Genomic DNA, 22,151 nt, shown 5'->3' on the forward strand with positions numbered 1-22,151 from the left:
TTTATAGTTTTGATTTGGTTTATGCTTTAGATTAACATGAGGTGTATCAAGTATAATTCATCTTTTTAAAAATCCAATCATTTTTGTTCGAAACAAATCCAATTTGTTTATTAATCTCTCAAATATGTCAAATGGATTTTTAATTGAGAAGTAATTGCATTTTGCCTTATACAGTCTTAGCTGATTTCATAAGCTTATCATCAATCCTGTGGTGATTTCTCACCTGATAAAGAAATAACGTATCTAATTAATCACGTTGTGTAATAACAAATCTCCTATTTAAAGGTACAATAATTAGATTTGGAAAATGCTGGGAAAACAAGAAAATTATTCCCCAAGGTAGAGGGATTGTGGGTTCTACTTGAAAGAAAGATACGCAGTTTGCAAAGTTGATTAATTAGTTTTAAGAGGATCTCAAAAAGCTTGGGACTTTGAAGTATGCAATCAGTTTGGGAAAAAAAATATATCTGTGCTACAAAGATACCTTGTACCAACTTTCAAAATGTTATCTGTGGCAAAACACAGCATTTGCTTTGCTATATGAAAAACCTGTTTTCACTTTTGGAAACACAGTATGATAAATTTTGGCAAGCTGAGTGATTTCCTGTCTATGATTCACTTGGCAAGGCAAAAATGCTAAATAAGAAGCTTGCCTTGAATTTACATCCCCCAGCCATGCAGTTTCACCTGCAGCAGCTGAGAGTAAAGAAGATGCTGGTTCAAGTGAGAAGTCTTTTTGGACAAGAGTCTGAAATGAATCCCACTTCAAATATATGGTCACTCTCTACCATGTGCATATTTTTATCATTCTTATTAGACAGCCAAAAAATTTAAAAATCTCTATACAGCTCATTTTGAGACCTGTGGCAGAGATGAATAGATAGTTGAAGTGAATGATTTGAAGCTGACAACCTCAGCAAACTGTGGTTCAGAGCAACTGTAAGCAACACAGCTGTGGCATCAGGCTGAAAATATCACCCCATCTGAGCACATGTACAAACCTCAAACTAATGGTGTCCTGGGGGGGTAAGCCAGGAAAAGAACACTAAATTCTGACAGGGCATCTGAAAAGTCTCTTTGGTACAGAAAATCAAGAATACTCCTCTAACAAAGCAAAAATAGAGTCAAACATTGAGTAGCTGCTGATTTCACAAAGCTGTTTTGAACTTCTGCTTCCCCATTCTAAGGACACAATTTGAATAAGCACAACTTTGCTGCCTGAATAAGTCAAACAAATACTAAATGTAGACAAGGAAGAGTTACATGGTTTCAAATGAGCATCTGGAAGATCAATGGAAAGTTCTGGATCAATAGTTTTCTATCAGTTCCCTTTTGGAAAAGGTTTCTGAAAAAAGGACTTTGGGTTTTGCCCAGCAGCTGGTCTGTGGTTTGAGCTATTCAGAAGTAACAAAATAAAAAGAAAATGAGATAGCAGCTTATTTTTATTTGTTTCATGACTTCTCAAATATATACCCTTTTCTCTAATATGTCATATAATTAATTGAAAAATAACAAAAGCAGCAGCCTGAATTCCTCAGACTCTTAGTAATTTCATTATTCTCTCCTGCCATTCAGAAATATTCCTTTTCTCCCTTCCAAAACACTTCAAAATTGCTTTACTTCCTTGACTTTTTAAATGCAGGGCCTATCAGCCCGTCTTGACAAGATTATCTTCCTTCACAATGCAGGATCTTCCTCATGGGATACAGCAAGGTTATACCATATATATGCTGTACCTCTATAATTTCCTGACATGCAACACTTTGCCTTGTCTGTTCTCATGATTAATTCCTGCCTAGTAGGAATCCCATAGGACTTCCTGATATAGCTCCATCAAAAGGTCCACTATTCAAAACAAATAATTTTCATAATTTTCCAAGTGGCAGTCAAGAGAAATTGGACCTAATAGAGAATTCTGCAAAATTTGTACAAGCTCTCAAGTCAGCACAGCCCTGGATTCCCACACTGCCTTTGGGTGCTTCATTTCTACACTACTCAAGTTCTAGAACTAATAATTTCATCTAAGGACCCATCATGCTTTTTGCACAACCCATTTTAGACTGTTTAATCCTAAACATATTTTTCTTTCAACCTCTTCCATTTCAAGGACAGGGTCCTTAGAAAGAGCATGGAATCGTTCACAGTTTTAAAGTTGAATTAATTCAACATATTGCCAGATCCACATGAAAAGTAAAATTCTTCTGTAAAGTCAGACTTCTGTAGCTCAGCACTGAATGGAGGCCAAGTCTGCCAGTCACAAAACTCTTTATTACCTTTCTTCCATGGCTGAAAATTATCCTCCTAAGCCAGAAGATGTGTTGCCAATAACACCACCAGGAAGATGCCCATTGATTTGAGAGGCTCTATGACTATATTATATTACAAAGCCTCGTGGACTTTCTTCTTTGTCCTCTAAAATATACTAGTTCTTTAAACTGAAGACTGTCATCATAAAACATCTTCTCCCTGTCCCCCCAAGTAATTTCTTAGTCTAAAAGAAACTACCAAAAATCTTTGAAATTCAAATCTGACAGTTAGTTTTAATACTTTGGAGGCAAATCTGAAGTGTCACAGGTATAAAATTTTCTGCCATCTGCAAATCCTGCCTGATTATTTCAGCTGGTTGGGAAAGCAGGAAAAATAATTGTTAAAGAAATTCTTTGAAAGAATAAATTTGGGTTTATGTGTTATCTGGATTTAAAGGCCTAATATATCAATTTTCTAAACAAAACTGGTCTTAAACAAAACTTGTCTTCTCTGCAGCACCTTTTTAAGAGAACATCATCTTTTCACTACTTGTCACAGAGAGAGTTTATCTGTGAAATATTTATTCCACTTCTTTCTGATTATTTCACAATCCCTAAAAAGTATTCATGCAACATTATTTCAGTTAATGTAATCTGCAAATTCCTGCTATATTTCATTCTACCAAGTAAACATTCCTTGACTTTCTCTCTCATGTTATACACTCCAGCAGCTGTGCCCTTGATGAATCTGGAGAGAAATTACTTTAGATATGACAGCATTCATCATATTTGCTAATTTTAAACTTTTTCTTCTCAATTCAAACATGTCTTCATTCAGCTATTCCTGATACCCATTTATTGGCAAATACAGTAGTCCCTGGCAGCTGGCAATATGAATTATACCTATTTATCCTAGAAATGAGCCAGCACTGCGAAATTTAAGACTGGCTGAAAACCAGACAGAGATGACAGAGGTGACTGTGAGAGAAGTACAATGAGTGCTTGAATTTCTGGCCAATTAATCAATTGTTACTCAGTAGACTCATAATAAATGTATTTTTCTAAGCTTAGAAAAATAAAATCAGTTTATAAGTTCTCCCTATACATGGCTAATCCTAACGTTACAACTTTTTAACAGCTAAGTCTGCACTCTATAGAGTCTTCCCAATAATCTTCCACCCTCTTATGGTCACAAGCAGTGGAGTCACCCATGAGTTGAGACTGTTGAATGTCAGTTTTTAGGTTCCTGGCAGCAAACAGGATGGGATTGTCTCCACTGTGGATTGCCAGCCTGTTAAAAGTTCTCTTGTGTGCTGACATTTATTTTAATAGTAGATATAGAACATTCCTTGTTTCCTAAATGTTTAATATGGACTGACTGCTCAAAATCTTGTAAAATCATTTGCTTTTACATATTTCAATGTTTAAAAAAATTACTATTTTAATATTTGAGGAAGGACATAATGAAAGTTCTCGCGTTTTGCCACAGATGCAACTGAAAAAAGTTCATGGAAGTATCGGAGATTCCAAATTCATTTCTTTTGCTAACATGATAGACAGTTATGAAAGAAAAAGGGTATGAATGTTTGCTTTTGTGGTTGGAGAGTTTTCCCCATATTCAGTGAAAGGATGGAGAGAAAAGTTCTGGAGATATAAGTTATTATTCTCCAAAGCAGCAGCAATTAAACTCAGAACAACTGGACAAGGTTTCATGACTCCATTTTGCTTCAGAAAAGCCTATTTTATGGGAAGGAATTGATCAAAAAGTTTGTTTTTCTTTTTAAATAGAAGAACAAAATGTTTCCAAAAAGTAGCAAGACTTATGCTTCTCCACATCTGACTCTACTGTTCTTACTCTTTACGAGCATGTGCATACTAAAAATTACACTTTTAATCATGGAAATGAACTATATCTATGAGGAAAAAAAATAAATTACTGACTAGTGCCCTAGAAATACTGAAGCTTTATAGTCAATAATCTACTACTAAGTTAAGGTATGATAATAGCACTTTCATGCACATGTTTTTAAACTGAATATGCTTTTACTTCACAGACCTCTATCCATATATATATATATATATGTGGAAATATAAAAGGGGGGTGTATATTTTCTTTTTATTCTATCCTACAAGAAGCAGTGAAAATAAAATACATCATATACTAGAACCTGCAATCAAACTGGAGCTGCCACATATATATATATATAAAAGGCCAAAGAAAATGTTACTGCTGTAAAACTGTACAGTTTGTTAACACATTCCATTAAAAAAAACAAAAACAAAAAACCCAAACAAAGAAACCAAACAAACAGAAAAAAACCAAGCCCAATTTATGAATTTTGGCTACTTCTTGATGAATGCTAAATCTGAATATAATGAACAGGCATCACAACTGTCACAATTTTGTTCAAATAAATCCAACTCAGGGCAAAGTCTCCTGGCATATATTTATGCTATGCATTGCAGGCAGATGCAAGCACACTCTGAGCCTGAAAAGAAAGAACTATAACTGCAGTGGCATGATGTGATGCTTACATTAATAAACCCCGCTGAGAGGCAGCTTTATTTGTGCAGACTTGCTGCTGTGCTAACACAGTTGCACAGTTTTCTTTTAGCTCAGAGCTCACACAGAACAATCCCAGATGTGGGGTATAAACATACCAGTGGTTTAAATTCACACACAAAAAACCCCTCCACGTTTTTATAACCATGATATACTCAAACCTGGAATCAGCTCAGAGAAGTTACTTGTATAATTCCATTTTAATGTAGTACTGAGAATAATATTTTAACATTATAGACAGCAGAAATATTCATTAATCTCACATATATTTTATAACAAGTGCTGATCACTTTTCCAGAACTTGCAGTAGATGCATTTTGCTGTTTCTAGGAAGTTGCCTCATTGCCATCAGAAATTATTATACATATTCACAGAGAAGCACAGACTCATTTATATAACTTTATTTTAACCAGAAAACAGCCCCACTCAGGAAATCCCAGACTGCACTAGATGACACTTCCTTCACTACACAGATCAGCGTCAAAGTTTCACCCACTGCATTTTTCACATACTAGAAGAGGCATAAACCAGCTTATTCTTTCCTCCAAACTGCCCAATAAAATGGTTTGGGGGTTTGTTTCCTTTTTTTTTTTTTTTTTAAACTTCGTTTCATGCAGCCAGGAATCTCTTAACACGTTCTTTAAACAGAGGTTTATGCAGAAATTATAGATTTCATATCAGTCCTGTAAAGCAAACATTAAACCATACAATGTCCAAAACCCATGCAAAGGATCTTCTTTTTATCTTACTCCTACCTATCTCTGTAATATTTCTGGATTAACATTCTCACTAGATAAAGAAATGCTAATCTAACCCTAATATGGAATTTAACATAGACAGACAACACACTGTGGATTGATTTGCACGATCATTCATTGTACGCTAATTAAAACCATGTTTTTCTGTTTAATTATTGCTCTCTAATGACATTAGAGGCAGACAACGTGTTTCTGAAGGAGCTGACAGGCTCTTGCTCTGTGGCAGCACTGAAAGCTGTCACACACCCAGTGGGTTCGATTTGCTTTCAAAAATATGCTGGAAGAAGCACTTCTGCAATGCCTTGGGAAAAAAATAAAATAAAAGTAGGGAACATCTGCTGATATTGATTCTGAGAATCTGAAACTTTATGAAACCATAGATGGGATGCATTTGACGAGCGTTTTTCTGGAACATTTTCAGACTTAAGCAAACAACATCTGTTAATATTGATTTTTGGGTTACATTGAAACTTTCAGAAGAATTACAATGAGGGGGTGATTGAAAAGTGTTGCTATATATGTTAGAAGATCAAACACTAAACAAAGGTTTAGAGGGTCTGTTCCTCTTTAGCTTCATTAATAACCTACGATCCCTCCCCTCTAGAAGAAATAAAAAGAAAAAAACTGGGGAAAAGCATTTACTTTATCTAAAAAAGTAAAAGATCAGAGAATAAAATTAACACATATGAAAGCTGGTGACAATGTCTGATGCAAAATTTTTCGGTTCTACAGTTCATATATACATTTCCAAAGCTACGTTAGAATAAAAAATAAATAAAAATAAGAAGAGAAATCACTATGACAAGTCTGAAGAAGCCTGTTTTGAAAAAAAAAAAATAGAAGGAAATTTTCATTTCCCCAGTACTCTATAGCTTTTGAATCATTACTAAAACAAAGTAGTACATTCACAAATTGTAAAAAAAGGTTTCAAATTCCCTTTGTTGGTGGACACTTCAGGTGTGGCTTACTGACGCCAAAGCTGGTTTTATGTTTGAACTTCACCATTTTTCTTTTCAAGTGGCATTTCCCTATAATAGTGAACTTTTAGTGACCTAATCAATTCACTCGCCAGTCTTTGATTTAGTAAGTGCTTTAGTACAATTAAACTGCATGCTGAAATATCAATATAATTTTTTTCATATTTTGTTTTTATAGTGCTTAATTAACTCCAGTTCTTCTGCACCAACTGGACATTCAAGTATATTGCATTTAATGCAATATTAAGTAGCACAAAAAACCACTATGCAACAGAAAATATTATGGGAAATACTTCAATCTTGTACTATTAATAAAGCAGTTATACACTAGAACATAGGTGTTAAGAAAGAGTTTTTTGATGTATCTGGACTTGAAAGTTATTAAGCAAAATTAAATCTCCTTCCAGTGGCAAAGGTAAGAGTCACATAGAAGAATGTACCCTTCTGCCAACCTCCTACATCTCTTCCAGTCACAGATTAGCCCTGAATAGGAGCAGATAAAGGTATTTATGAATCAACATCAGCCAGAGGTCACACAACTTACACACACTATAAGAGGCACCTGAACACAACCACCTGTCTAAAAGTCATTTAATCACAGCAAAGATTTCAGAGGACAAAGTATTCTATTTTATAGAGGTACTTTTTCAAATTTATGCTGCTTCTCTGTCCTACAGAAATTTTATTTGCTCTTGAGGGATTTCTTGAAGTCAAATCCCAACCATATGGAGGGAGCAGTCAGTTCTATTTATCTTTCACACCATATGAAGTACCACCAGCCAGTCCAGTATCTTGCTGGTGAATCTAAGCAAGACATGGGTAATGTTAGTAGTCAGAAAGAAGCACCTGACAGCACCGTGTGCTTCCTTCAGTGGGGAACATCTGTTTGTAAACCACCAAACTACCATGAAAAAAAATCAGGATTTCTCATTGCTGATGTTTTCCATGGAGCCTGGACTACTGTGTGTATATATCCATCCACACAGGAACAGACACTCAAATATGTCTGTCTTGTTACAAACAGATTTTCCCAAGTCCTGACTATTTTATTATATATAAGTCCTTCATGGTTTAGAACCTAAATATCCCTAGATTTCTCCAGTCCAAAACAACATTTGGAGTTCTGTGCAGCTGCTTTAAAAGAAGCTGCAGCTGGTACCACATGTCTTATGTGTTCTGGACTGTTCTGCTCCCAAAGGAGAAGGAATCTCTCCCAGGAGATCCAGGCCTTCCTTAAGAGCTAGCCAGCAACTACAAACTACAGTCCCACCTCATCTTTGGGCTGACAGAGATCATCATTTTGAGGACCTGATGTAAAACAAAATTCATGAACTCTTAGCATGTCACCAGGAGAGGCTCATGCCAGGGTTTACAGACAGTGATAAAAGGAAAGAAAATTGAAATATATATTTTAAGGAAAAATATTCATTTTGTAACCAAAAGACTACTCAAAGGGGAAATTTGTGAAGCAAACTCAGATTAAAGGTCCTGCACTGATTGCTGGAAGATGCTGAGATAATACAGGCATGGAAAATCTGGGAGATATGAAAAAGAAATGGTAGTTCTTAAATATTTGTGGAAATGCTTTCATAGTTCACAGTCTTTGGCAGCTCTGGCCACAGTCCAGAGTGTTTCTGAGGATCTGAGTCAGAGTCAAGCCACCATTCTTCTGTTCTTCCAACACAACATCAATCCCTCACCACATATTTATTTTCTAAGCCTGTCTTTACAGTGTAACCATTGCACAAGTGAAATGTTTTTGTGGTGAGTGAGCTGTAAAGAAAACTGTAGAAAAGCAAAAATAAAAGCACATTCACCCATGACAGCATTTCCCCCCCCATTCTATACAGTGAGAACACAATGAGGGCAGGAATATTCCAAAGGTACAATACCTAGGCAGAAAATTCCCACCCACCGGCCAAAGCACAACTCACTGAAATGTCTTCTAGATATTATATAGTATATACATTTATATGGATATGCTTATGCATATGAATATAACCTACATACTTGTACAACCCTATACACACACTCATTTTCAGACAAGAAAACATTTCATGTTGAGAAACAGAAATAAAATGAGAGAATCAAGAAAACACTCCATGAAATGACACTTTGTGCCTTCCCTCTCATCCTTTGTTCCAAGGAGACTGACCTATTGGTCTAGACACCATAAAAATTGAAGGATACAGCCATGGAAAACAAAAGCAGTCCCTGTTTGATCTTCTGCTTCTAACACATGGGATTCATACATTTTAAAATGGAGAATTTAATACTAATCTCTATCTTAGAACTGGAACTGCCTTTTTAAGCTAAAGTTCATGTGATTCAAAGCTGACCTTCAGAATTTAGCATTCTGCATTTACACTGTGGATCTTATCTAAAGGAAAGGACATCTTCTCTCGTAGCAAACTTAATCGAACTGAAGAAGAAAGAAGAAAGCCTGTTTACTTAAACTACTTCAAGATTTTTGATTGTATTTGTTTAGTCTTTTATGGAAATGAACAGAACAATGTAGTCTAAAAAAAATAGCACATCAAACTGTTTTGTGCATTTTTTATTAAAGGGCTTTCTATTTGGTTCAAGAACAGTTGGAAGTCTTATTTTATAAGGCTTCTTAGAGAGTAATTAAAACACTTCTTGTCACTACTTTTATCTTTCCTAACTACTCAGAGTGATTAAATAAAGACACTGAGCAGCTACTATAAACCTTCTTAACACCAGCACAGGGAATGTTCAGCCATGTGGTTTTTCTAAAAGCCCTGCACAAATTCTTTTTTGTCTCAAACATGCAAAAAACTGTCCAGAGGAATGGAGTTTTTTCCTTAAATGAGCATTATAAAAGCACATGACCATTCCTTCTGAGTCATCCACACATACCTGCATTTGAAAAGTCTTAGCAACGTTTGATTAAAACTAATTTCATCAACCATCTATTTCCTGATGTAGTACCCATGCACCCAGGGTAATGGGGTAAGAAGTAAAGAGTGATCTTGTTTAGGGATGGAAATTAGTTTTAATTCCTACTCTCTAATAAGGACTAATTTTGTAATTCCTATTTCTATTTTAAAAAAAAAAAAAAATTAGAAAACTTACAGAGCTCTGAAGCTTAGGGCCTTGATGAAGTGTGAATCTTCATTTGAATCACCTTTCTAGAAGGGTTTGGTAACTGCTAAGCTTGAACCATTTAACGATACGGGTATCAAAATTAGTTAAGGCATAAATTAAAGGGAAAAGTACCAGTAGTAGAAAAGGTCAAGAAACTCCTTCTGACTGCTGCAGAATGAAAAAGTCCTACTCTATTTTATTATAAGCTTGTTTCAGTTGAATTTATGAGATTATATGGTACAATCAGATAAAAGCATTATCTAAGTTATTATTGCTCTCGTCTTTTAATCAAAGATTTTTGCATAGTCACCTGAAACTTCAGGTTTTTAGTCAGAGAATTTTTAAATTGTTGAGTTTGTCCTACCTGGTATGAAGACATTAGTTGGTAACTCAGTCCTTCCCCAGACAGAATCCCGGTCCTTTGCATGGCTCTACCCAAAAGTTAAGTAGGAGAAAGGCACCTGGCATTTAGATCCATGCTGAGGGCATTGTGTTCACTGTCACAGAGATTGATACAACCTGAAAAAGGCATTGTGGTACTGGCAGTTAAGATTTAAATCGTGTGTTTAATGAAGATATACACTGTGTTTAAATATTCCTGGACATTTGTTGCCCATCAGTACAACTTGACAATTACTTGAAATTGATACATCTTCCCCAAAAAACCAAAACTGAACCACATGCCTTTCTGCTCACCCCAAATATTTATTTTCCACGACTCTTGGCATCTGCATATTATGTATATGCATTGTTTTTAATTCCATAGAATCTTCCCCAATATTCTTTTTAAGGAATATTGTAAAAATCCTCACTGATTAAGCTCAGAAAGGTTCCCTTCCTAGATCTCTCAAGCTGCACTTTTAAATTCCAGTTTGAATTCCTGTTTGTTCTTCTACTCAGGATTTGTTTATTATGCCATACAACCAAATTTAGCTAAATCTGGCAGATTCTCAGTCAGTAAAACTGTATGTGTATGCCAGAGGACAGATATGAAAAAGAAATCAAGATCAGAATGGACTAGAAAAATCTACTGTGATTTGTGGTATGAAGTTTTTCTGTTATATTACTTTATATTATATTAGTACTAAGTATTTTCCTTTATATTACTTTAATTCATGCTATTGCCATAAGTCCAGAGTCTGTTGGCTAAATCATTTATTGTCTACCAAACCCAGCAATAAAGAGGGGTAATTAATTCTCTGATGAATGTTTTAAATAGGAGGGGAACATAGGGAGCTGGTATCTCCTATTTCAAATATTGATCCACTCACCAAGCCTAACTATAAATAAATAGTTATGCAGAAAGTATACATTATCTGTACATCAGCTGTAATTCCTCCAGAAAATGTAGTATAAATTCCCTTGTAAACAGGGAAGAACATAATCAGACACAAAAAAATCAGACTCTCGTGTCACTGATGCAAATCAATGAGACTTTAGAGAAAACAAACCTGAAGAATTATCAAAACTGCTCTTTATATTTTCCTGCAGGGCATTTCATGTCAGCCACTAGTTCTTATGAAAATTCACTTTTAAAATTATGATATTTGAGTATTCACTTATAATTTATCATCTTGTTCATGGAGATGCATGATTAATGAAAGGAAACTGAAAGGTAATTGAAAAGTATTAATAAAATTTTATATATTAGATCTGTTATTTTTAGTTTTCCAAAGGATCATCAGAAAACCCCTTATCACTTAAACGGAGTCTCTTTAAATGACCACAAGATGAATATTATGGGCTTCAACCCCATAAGAGATTTTAAAGAGAAGGGCCTTGCATATGTAGAAGTCTTGTCAAATATCTTTTCTGCTGCTGTCTTTTGCCATTTATTATTTGATCTCAATCTTTCCCTCAATGCAAGACTAAACCCCAAAAAGCCTGTTTACGAGAACTGCAATGCCTGACACATTTAACACAAGGAACCAAAGGGATTTGAAAGAAGTTCTATTTATCTAAACTGGGAGGAAATTAGCTTATTATTTAGTGTGCATGTTACCAGTTCATTTTACTCAGATAAATAAATCCTGTCCCTTATTCCTGGGGAATTATGCACACCAAAGCAGACCATGCAGAAGTGGAAGGGGTGCATGAAAACAGAAGAGAACCTAAGCTGTGTGTTCTCTCCTTTATCAAACCTGGCTCAGCACGATGAACTGCTTTATTTCCAACCAGAGCACCATGAATGGCTCTAACATACCTTTGAAGATGGTACAAAAATAACAGTTTTTAATTTCTCAACAGTCACTCCCTTTAGAAATATGTGAACCTCTATAAATGACAAATAATGGCTAAGGATGAACAAGCAGAGATGAACAGCCAGCTGGCTTTTGATATTCAAAGTGGACTCAAAAGCCAGCTCTGTAACAAAGGGAAAGGGATACATAACAGAGATATGACACATGGGTTCAACTGCTAAAACACACATCAAAGCACAGCCTGGCTACAAAAAGGAACTGTTTAATTAGCAGCTTCAAGGAGACTGGCCATTTGTATAGTGAACCATCAGCTGAGTTCTCTGTGGTCAGATCAAAGGCAGTGGGATCTGAATGGTCAGGGATTATGTACTATGTATCACTATGTATTATTATGCATAAATGCACAACTCTGAGTCAGAAACTCCATATTTGCTCACAGGAAAATGTTTCCTTAATCAGAGGAGTTCAGAGATCTTTTACTCTAATTGCCACACCAATGACTTTGGCGGACAGACACAATTCTGATGTGAGAGCAAATATGTTCTAATTAAGGCTGCAGGGCTAGAGGAGGTAGTAGCAATATATAGTTAGTGCCTTTTCCCCACCCTTTCTTTATATATATGTTCTATAATTATACAGATGCTGGGCAAGAATAGCTCAACAAGCATTGATAAATCCTTCCGTTTATTCCAGCTCAATTATTTCCATTTTAATTTTAGTATCACCATGTGTGAAGCCTCAAAAGCTGAAAAACTTGCTTCTGAAACCTTATTTGTCCCACGATTCTTCTAAAATCTGAGGTCGATATTTAGAATTAGCTCCATATTTACAGGGTTTGAAATGTACATTTGCAACTGGTGCAATCAAGATGCAATTTCACACCAGCTCCTGCAAACTAATAATGAGGTTCTCAGTGATGTGAAGATTCGACTGTCAGCTCAAAGCTTTCATTTCCAAGCTATTCCATTCATTAGGAGAAAGAACATTTGGAACAATGTTGGTAAGCTGAATGATAAAGTATCCTGAGGGATGTGAGCAAAAGCAGTTAACAAAGAAACCATCTAAAGAAGAACTTGTGTCATTTGCAACGAGGGCACGGCGATGCAGATCTCTAATATATTTTTACTTCCTCAATTAACATCACACAGCTCTACACAGCTTATTATCATTAGATTTCAAAGCACTTTACAATGTCTACTGTCATCAGCCATCAAAACCACAAACCTAATTGTTCATTAGTAGTGGCTGTTATGTTTGTGCAGTGCTTTGGCAGGGAAATTTCTTCCACATTGTACTTGTGGCTACATCTATCTCTACTATTTAATGATGCCATTTCCAGGCAATAAAATCTGTTAAAATAATCCAGGGAATGTTTCTGGCCTAGGCCAATTTGCATTCTCCCAAATAATTCCCAAGCTGGGAGCTGGGGTTTTCCAGTGGAGATTCCCCAGAGGCCATTCACAATGAAGGGACTCTATTTTGGGAGGGAGGGGACTTGATCACAGAATAGACTGGAAAAGGCCCCTAAAATCATTGAGTCCAACCCATGCACACAGTTATCTGTGAGAATTTGCCTCAGCAATCATTTCTTAGTTTAAAAAAAAAGTATTAAAAGACATTATTTAGAAATCAAAAACAAACTGAAGAAAATAATTTCAGTTGACACAATTTTTCTTCCAATTTCTGGATGCAGATACAAAAAAATACAGTTCTTGATAAGAAAACATATGTAAGACGATGTCTAGCTTCTCAAAATATACCTTTACCTCAAAAAATAAAAAAGGGAAAAAAACAGCAAACCAGAATCACATGAGAAAAACAGAAGGACCACGTGAAATAAATTAACAACTTTAATTTTAAAACAGAAGGGGATCATTTTGCTTTTGGAGTTTCAGTCTGCCTGGCCACAGTATCAGCAAGAGGTCAATCTCTAAATTCCTGTTTCACAGGGAATTGCTATTTGATATCAATACAACAGGAGCAAGAGCAAAGTGTTTCTTGAAGACAATAAAGGAAGTGGGGAGGAGCTAAAATGTTTTTTAATGTGTGCATGAGGCCAAAACCAGACTCCACGTACTGCAAAGACTTTTCTCTTTCTTACTACACAGTTTTTAAAACCATCTGAAGTGACAGAATTAAACTTCCTTTCCAAATAGTATTAAAGACAGAAGTTTTAAAGGAAATGATCTTTAACAATAATTTAAACTACTAGAACTACACAATCAGAAATCCTGAATAAGATGAAAGCCATGAAGAGCACCTGTGGATTTATTTTCCTTTTTTGATTTCAAGCAGCATTTTTACTTTGCAGCATTGATCCCCAAAATAACTCCTGCTAACATGTGGTTGTGAATTGAATCAACTCAGATCATCTGCTTTGATTTAAATATTGATTCTTTGTAATGTATGAGAACAGCTGCCTTTTTGAATTCCTTTCCATTCTCCTTATTACTAAAAACATCATCATTTTATCTCTGGGATTTTTGAAGCTTAAATAGCATTTCAACTATACCATCTAATGAACTCAGTCAGAAAAGACTTATTCACTGACATTTGAGAAAAATACAATCCAGATTTCCAAACACTGACTTAACAAAACATGACATCAGGAAGTTGCTTGATATTATGTTAGGAAAGTTGTCTATATCTGTAAATTCGAACCCAGAATGTATAATTAAATTGATAAATGAATGGAATAGGTAATAAAAAGTTCTTCATCTAACTAGATAAAGGAGTTAAATCAAAACCTAGGAAGTGCAATTATTTCACATTACAGTCCAATGAAGGAATGATGCCTTCAACAGATTAAGAGACACAAGTTGCCTCCCTAATATTAGGACTCTTTCCAGAAAACAGTGAATAATTATGTAGATAACACTGAAACACACATTTTTTAGCTTCTCAAGTCTAACACAGGCAAAACACGGTGCTTGAGAAGTGGGAAGAGATGCCTCTTCCCTTAAACCTTCTCCACAACAGCTATGACTTAATTCTGATTTTTTTTATGCACACCAAGGGCAGTTTTATATCATTTGTAAACTGTCATTTAAGCTAAGTTGGTTTCCAAGGTTTACAGAACTCACACTCTCTCAAACATCTACCTTCACATGAAAACTAGAGCTCTGCAAGTTCCTTCTCCTCTCTTTACAAACAAAAAACTAGATGACTATGAAACAGGTCTGGTGAGGGAAATCCCGCACGATTTGCACGATGATATATTAAAAAAAAAAATCAAAAAAGACAACAATTTATTACCTCTGAATAAACGAGGAATAGGTCAAAAACATGTTTTTGTCTTAACTTGTTCTACCTTGAATTTAAATTCTAAATATTCCGTATTGTGTATGATTTTCATACAAATCAGCATTATGATAGAAAGACAAGGGTCCTTGACACTGTTGTCTTTCTTGGAGTCCCACCTTAAACTAAATCCAAATCTGAGATTTGTTTTTCAAAGTGAAGAGAAGGTCTAAGTGACTTGTCCTTTTATGTCCTCTCTGCAGCTCCACTTCAGGCTGTACCTACAGAACTTTGACTACCTCAGTAAAATATCCAAAGGTAGGATATGACTGGAAAATGCTGTTGGTATATCAATATACAACTCAGCTGAGATGCTGTTCTCTGATGCATAGTCCTTCTTCTAACATACATCACTCTGGAAGAAATTGAAATTACTTTGAAAATTCTGGTTATTTCAGAATAAAAATATCCAAATAGGCAATTTCCAGTGCAGTTACTATAGAAACTGTGAGAGTGGGGAAGTTAATTCTAGCTCTCTAACAGGAGTCAAGAATAACCACTTTCCATTACATATGCATAACCATAAAACTATGTTAGCTCATATAAAATAATAATTAGGAAAATTATTTTTTGATGAAGTGGATTTTTATTTTTAAAATAATCTTGAGCAAGCAAAAAGAACCAAACTGCAAAAATACTCTGCACAGCAAGCTAGTTATCTCCCCAAAAACTTTGAAAAATAGCGGGGTTTTGAAAATCTCAGCCTGAAAGCACATTTTGAGCAGTATCTCTGCTTTCTTCCTCTCTTCTGTGCCTTCAGACTTCAACAAACATGCAAGTGTGGATGATCTATAAATTTCTACATCTCAGTGCACACATGAGCACAACTTCCAAAAGATCTGAGTAAGCAAGAAATGCATCAGCGAACTCTCAGCTGGCAAATATTTTGTCAGGTGAGAGCTCAGGGCATTGGAGTCTCCCATGCAGATTTAAAATGCTTCTGCTGGCTACAGACTCAGTAGCTGTTCCACAGGCTTTTATAGGATGTGGGATGTTCAGAGCAAACCTTCTCTGTTTTATTTCCCTTTCATTTTTACTTTGCTGCCCCAGTGCTTTCTCTCTGAAACAAGGAAAAGGCATCCACATGAACTGTCTGCAAATCCTTGCAGCTTAATTGCTTTCATCTGGGGACTTGTTATTGTTAAATTTAATAGACATTGGGGTGTTCTCTACTGAGACCTTTAATGTGTTCAGGGCTTTAGAGATCTCTGAAGAAAAATTGAACTTATGGAGGGAAAGTCAATGGTCCACTGACTAAGGAAAATCATGCACCTGCTAAAGAACATCTTTCTTTCAATATTACAGCACGGTCTTTGGGTCCTAAAGGACCAGGAATGACAGGACTAATTTAAACCTTTTAGTCTTGCTGTGATTATAAGATGATGTCCAGCATGAATACCTATTATTTCTTGTAAAGTAACATAAAGGAATATTTTCTTGTTCAGAGTTATATATTCCTAACAGACACAGAGTTCCTTATTAAAAGGGTGGGGTTTTATAACAAAGAAATAATTCATAGAGGCAGGCTGAGATTTTAGTTTACTATAGGATATCAATGCTTTTCTACTTATATGAAGGTATCTCAGGATTCATTTCATTCTTTATAATCTGGAGTTCAACACATATTTTGGTTTTCTGGTATCTTAATCTGCCCCAAATCAACCAATATATATTGAAAAACTAAGGAGAAACTCTTGTTCAGAGATCACCAGCCTGATTTCTAACCTAATGTTTTTCATCTAAGCATAGAATTTTGAATGTTTATCCACACCAAAGGTTTTGGGTTTTATACAATACTTTTGCTCTGTAATAAACTATTCTGTCTGGCAAGAATTTCTGAATGGATCATGTTGTGCTCTGCAGTAAAAAAGACTAGGTATTACATTTTTTGTCATTTTAGCCAAATACTTTCTTTACATAGCTGAATAAAATAGAATTTAAAAGGTTAAAACAAAGAGCAATCACTAGTACAAGGAGAAAACTTGGCTATGGAATGAAGAGATGGTTTTCAGATGAGAGAAAGAAGCAGATGGAAAGCTGATGAGGCAAGGAAATGGCAACCTGGGACCTTATCAAGCCATCCAGGTGGCAAAGCAAAGTGTTAGAGCTTAATTCAGCAAGATGCTGAGGAATTCCTGAGATTGTGTTCCCTGATAGTCCCTACAGATGAAATATTACAGCATGCAATTAATTTGTACACTGTTTTTTATCCATAGCTTGCTAGGAGAAATAGAACTTTTCAAGAAGCTGAATTTCTTTAGAGTACATTGGTGAGAGCTTTTGAAAACTCCATGGAGAGGAGGATTGGGTTTAACACATTCAGAAAGTTAACATGAGCTGTTAACAACCCTGATGTGTAAATACCATACTTGCTCCATTCCAGAAGTGAAAATAATTTATAAGATTATAGCTTTGATAAAGTTCCTGGAGTGTCTTAGATGATGGAGAGAAAATAAAGATGTTGAGGACCCTTTTACCTGGAAAGTAAAGGCATTAGTGCGAAATATTTTGGATTCTAAGGCGTTTCATCTTTAGAGAAAACAGGATTTGATCAAAATGGTGCTGTCAAAAAAATCTTTCCCTGAACTTCCACATCCAATAGTTGTCAACACTCAACCGTTTCCCTTGACCTACCCCAACTACTCTCATTTGTTTTTGCCCTCCCACACCTTTAGAACTGGACAGACCACAGGAACAGTGGTTTGGACTTGTTTGAACTCTTATCCTCACAGCTACTGGTAAGGTCACACAGGTTTAGAGACTCCTAAGCCTGCAATAAAATTGGCTGTGCCAAGAGCATCAATCTCTGTGCATGCAGGAGGATCTTTTTTGTACAACAAGGGAGAAGTGAGTGACAGGTCTCATTTGGAAGGCTATAAAGAAAAGGAAAGGATTAGGGAAAACCATGCATAAGGAAAAGCTTCTGAATGTTAAAGCAACAGAAAATATTTTAGATATGATTACAAGAAAAAAAAAGTATTATAGAAACAAACAAAAAAAATTGGGAAAATTACTTGTCATGCGTTTATCATCAGATTCTTAAGTTACCATCTGTGGAAAAACCATGCAAAAAACCCAAAAGGACATTGATTTTTAAAAATTTTGTCAAGACTTCCAATTCTGCTGAAGTCAATGAGTGCTGAAGGCACTGAGGTACTTTATAAAACTGAGAGGGTTAAAGGCAGAGTGGAGCAAGTCTGGAGTCTGTTCTTTCAGGTCTCATGACAGCCTTCCTACTGATGTATCATGTAATTATTTCTGTTTAGATTTATCCCTAAATAATAGAAAAGTGAAACTTTTTTTTTTTTTTTTTGCATGGGGGAAATTTTCTTTTCTCATTTTCCCTTTCTTCTTAACACATGCCAAAATAGGAAAGTTTCCCTGGGAAATACATCTCTTGGGGAATATGTATTCATTTAGTAGTTTAACTGCAGTACCAGCACAGTAAAAACAGCTGCATTTCAGTTCTCCCTCAAGAATTGTGTTGTCTTTTGTCCTAGGAGGCTAAGAAAATACAGTGAAAATACAAGTAAGAAGCATTACAGAAAGGTTCTAGCAAAATTGCATGCAGATGGAAAAGATTCCTAACAACAGGTATGACCACTGTGAAATACATATTTCAAATTTGACTCAGTTCTTAAACAGAGTAAACATCAATTTGCCAGTTGTCATGTGGTTTGGAACCATTTATGCCATTTATTCTGAAGCAGCATCACATTTATTTTCCTGACCTGTTGTGAGAAAGGGTTTGAGATGTTACTGCCACAGCTGAAATATGTTGCTGTACTCAGTGAAGATATTCAGCACTGTGCTGCACATAATAAGCTTCAGCACTCATCTGACAATTAGTCATGTTGACACATTTTTATAAATTAGACCCAGCCATCATTTTCAGATGAGACATTTTCCCTGCAGAAGGGATCTTTCAGCTTTGCAGGACGCACTCAAAGTCAGACATTTTCTACAATAGAAAGCAATCTCTGGTATAGAAAAGGAGAAAGGTGCCTTTTGAACATGCCAAAAGGAAAATAAAATGTGAACTAAATTTATGGTGGCAACAAAAACCCATTTGCTCCGAGTGAAGAGACGTTTCACACAGCCTAACACTTCTCCTGGGCTAATTGTTCAAGTTCTATATATCAGAGTATAACCAGAGGTAAAACAGAGCAAAACCAATTCCACTAATGAGTATGGCCCAGATTCTCCAAGGGCACAAACCAGCTCAGTTACACCCAATGCCAGAGCCACAGCAGCTATTTCAGATGTGCAGTTGCTGCTGCTGAGCCTGAGAAAGAACTAGAAGGTGACAGAATAATACTTCTCCTTCTGTAAGTCTGTTTTGACTGATGGATTCCTGATGAATTTCCATTAAATATGAAATACTGCACTAGGTACATATTTTTAACTGCCTGGTAGTTAATTTTACAGTTGTGAGCTGAAGACCTGGAGCTCTCCAGTGAAGTATGTAACTACAGCTAAGTAATCTGTCTGCTTAATTATTCCTCTCTTAAACACTGATAAATATAAGTTTAAGAAAGCACTGCAGGCATCTTTTTAAGCAAATACTTTCCATATTTATGTATTTATAGACCCAATCTGACAGAAACGACAAATTACTACAGAACACTGTAGTATATTAGTTACAGCACTATATTTTCTCCGTGGAGAAAATACAATTACTACTACCTGAAAACATTTAAAAATTACACATTCCCACATCTGGAGACTTGGGGTTTATGAAGGTCAATGCACAGATGTTTTACTCATATGGGCTGCAACAGAAAACAGTTCCACCTGTCAGTGATGCAGAGGTGTTGTGTTCATATTCCAGAGTGGATGCCAGCAGGTCCCTGTTGCCAAAGGCTGTCTGTCTTCAAGTCTCACCCACCACAGAAATGTTCTAAAAAGGCTCTAGCCATACTCTAGGAAGTGGTGATGACGAGAGATTCACTGTTACTGCTTTATTCTGTCCTGACCTTGTGCTTTCCTGAGAGAGTTCCACAGAAGTCACTGCAGAAACCTTTTCATCAGCACCAAGACTTTTACGTACATTATGCAAGGAATAGTGTGGCACTGTGTGTGAAACACCCTCCAACTTCAGGTTACAGATCATTTACATTACAATTTGTTTAATGACATTAAAGACAGCTGTGCATTCAGGTTTGACTGGAGTGTCACCTGGTTTCAAATTTTGTTGTAAAACTTGCAAATACTTGTTATTAACTTCCAATCTTTTGTTCTAACTATTACATCCAATCCCAGAATAATGAATTCTGCTCCACAGGCAGCCCTGCTAGCCAGTTTTATAAGTCTATCAACATACCCAAGTATATTTAAACAGCCTGGAGTGTGACAAACTATATAAAATGATCAAAGGACTTCAAAGTGTCATAGCACCTCACCAGGCAGATCTGTGCAAAGGTATCAGTTCTTACTTTGCAAATATTTGCAAGTAAAAAACAGATTTCCATGAATTTGTCAAAAGGCAAAAAATGTCACTTCTCCCAGTAAATACAATTCTTCATTATGACAGCAGTAAAAAATAGAGTGGTATATGTGCTCTGAGCTCTGCATATCTTGTAAAAATGAATGAGATCATTATAGCAAAATCATAGGAAAATAATTTTGGAAATAACAGGATTTTGGTAATGTTTGTATATTTTTTTTATTTTATTGCACACTTTGTGAACCCAAAGTTCTGTGTTTGATTTTAAGTAAATGGCTAAAATTTTATGATGACAATATTGAATATTTAAAGTCAGGAGGAGTTAAAGCCTCTCAGCAAAAACAGTAAAAGGCACAAATTTTTCTTTCAAGAGGTTACAGGGTGAGTATGCACAGGGTGACTCTTCATTCTCAGGCTACAGACCCACAATGAAATATTCTTAACAAAGACTAACCAACACAAACCTCTCTGATATACTTGAATATCTACTTCAAAAATAACATGGGAAAGGGAGTATTTTGCTACATCCAGAAACCTAAAGTTTATGGCTTATATGATTTCTGCATATGCTTTTTTATTCCCAGAAAAAAAATTTGGGTTCCCAGATCTAGTTACAAAAAACTCTATTTTAAGTGATATCCATCAATATAGATATTTAGTCCATAAATGTGTACATATATATACACACATATATATGCACTGCATATCCATTCCTTACCTCTTTTTTCCCTCTTTCCCTTATTATCTTATTTAAGTACACAGTTGTAAACAGTGAACCTACCAGGGATAAGTCTAACCTGAAATTATTTTGAGAGCTCTGTGCTTTGATGGTGAATCACAATATAATTGGCTTTTCTTTCAAAAGAAAACTAACATGTAATGGGAATATGGTGCCTATATCAATCTGTACACAGATGTATGTACATTACAGAAACATATTTTAGCACAGAAATGTGAATACATGACCACAATCATACAGAGACTCATTTATACCTACTTATTTGTTTTTTCTAATGTAACTTACACAAAAAATATATTTGGCCTGACCGTAGGGTATGATTAAACTGTTTTATTGGATTATTATTCAACACATTTGTTATGGTGGTGCTGAAATAGCCACTGTGATCATATGGATAATTTATAACTGGAGTATTTGCAGTCTAAAGAGAAGGGACTGATGCTGTGAAGGGAAACAGAGCAGGAGCCACAGCAGAGTGAACACTGGGTTTGTACAAGTGACTTGATTCACTTGAACTTGTGAGTTGAGCTAGGAGGAAATTAGGCTACTAGAAGGGAAAAAAAGAAGTCAACCATATAAGAGTGAAAAGACACAGGGGGACAGAAATTAAGATAAAGAGAGATATTACGTGATGTTAAGCAGAAGGCAGGACTGTAGTGACCAGTCAGTGTTTGAGCCCAGTTGAAAGAACTGTGGAAGGTTCTATTTGTATTCTCAGTCCCATAGTGGGCCAACACACAGACATGTTTTAGCTGTTTTCTTTTCCTCGATACCCAGAATCAGGTTTTCATGACAATTTTGTTACCAATAGTT

This window comes from Corapipo altera, unplaced genomic scaffold (assembly GCF_003945725.1).
Source record: "Corapipo altera isolate COAL_440 unplaced genomic scaffold, ASM394572v1 65, whole genome shotgun sequence".
Lineage (NCBI taxonomy): Eukaryota > Metazoa > Chordata > Aves > Passeriformes > Pipridae > Corapipo > Corapipo altera.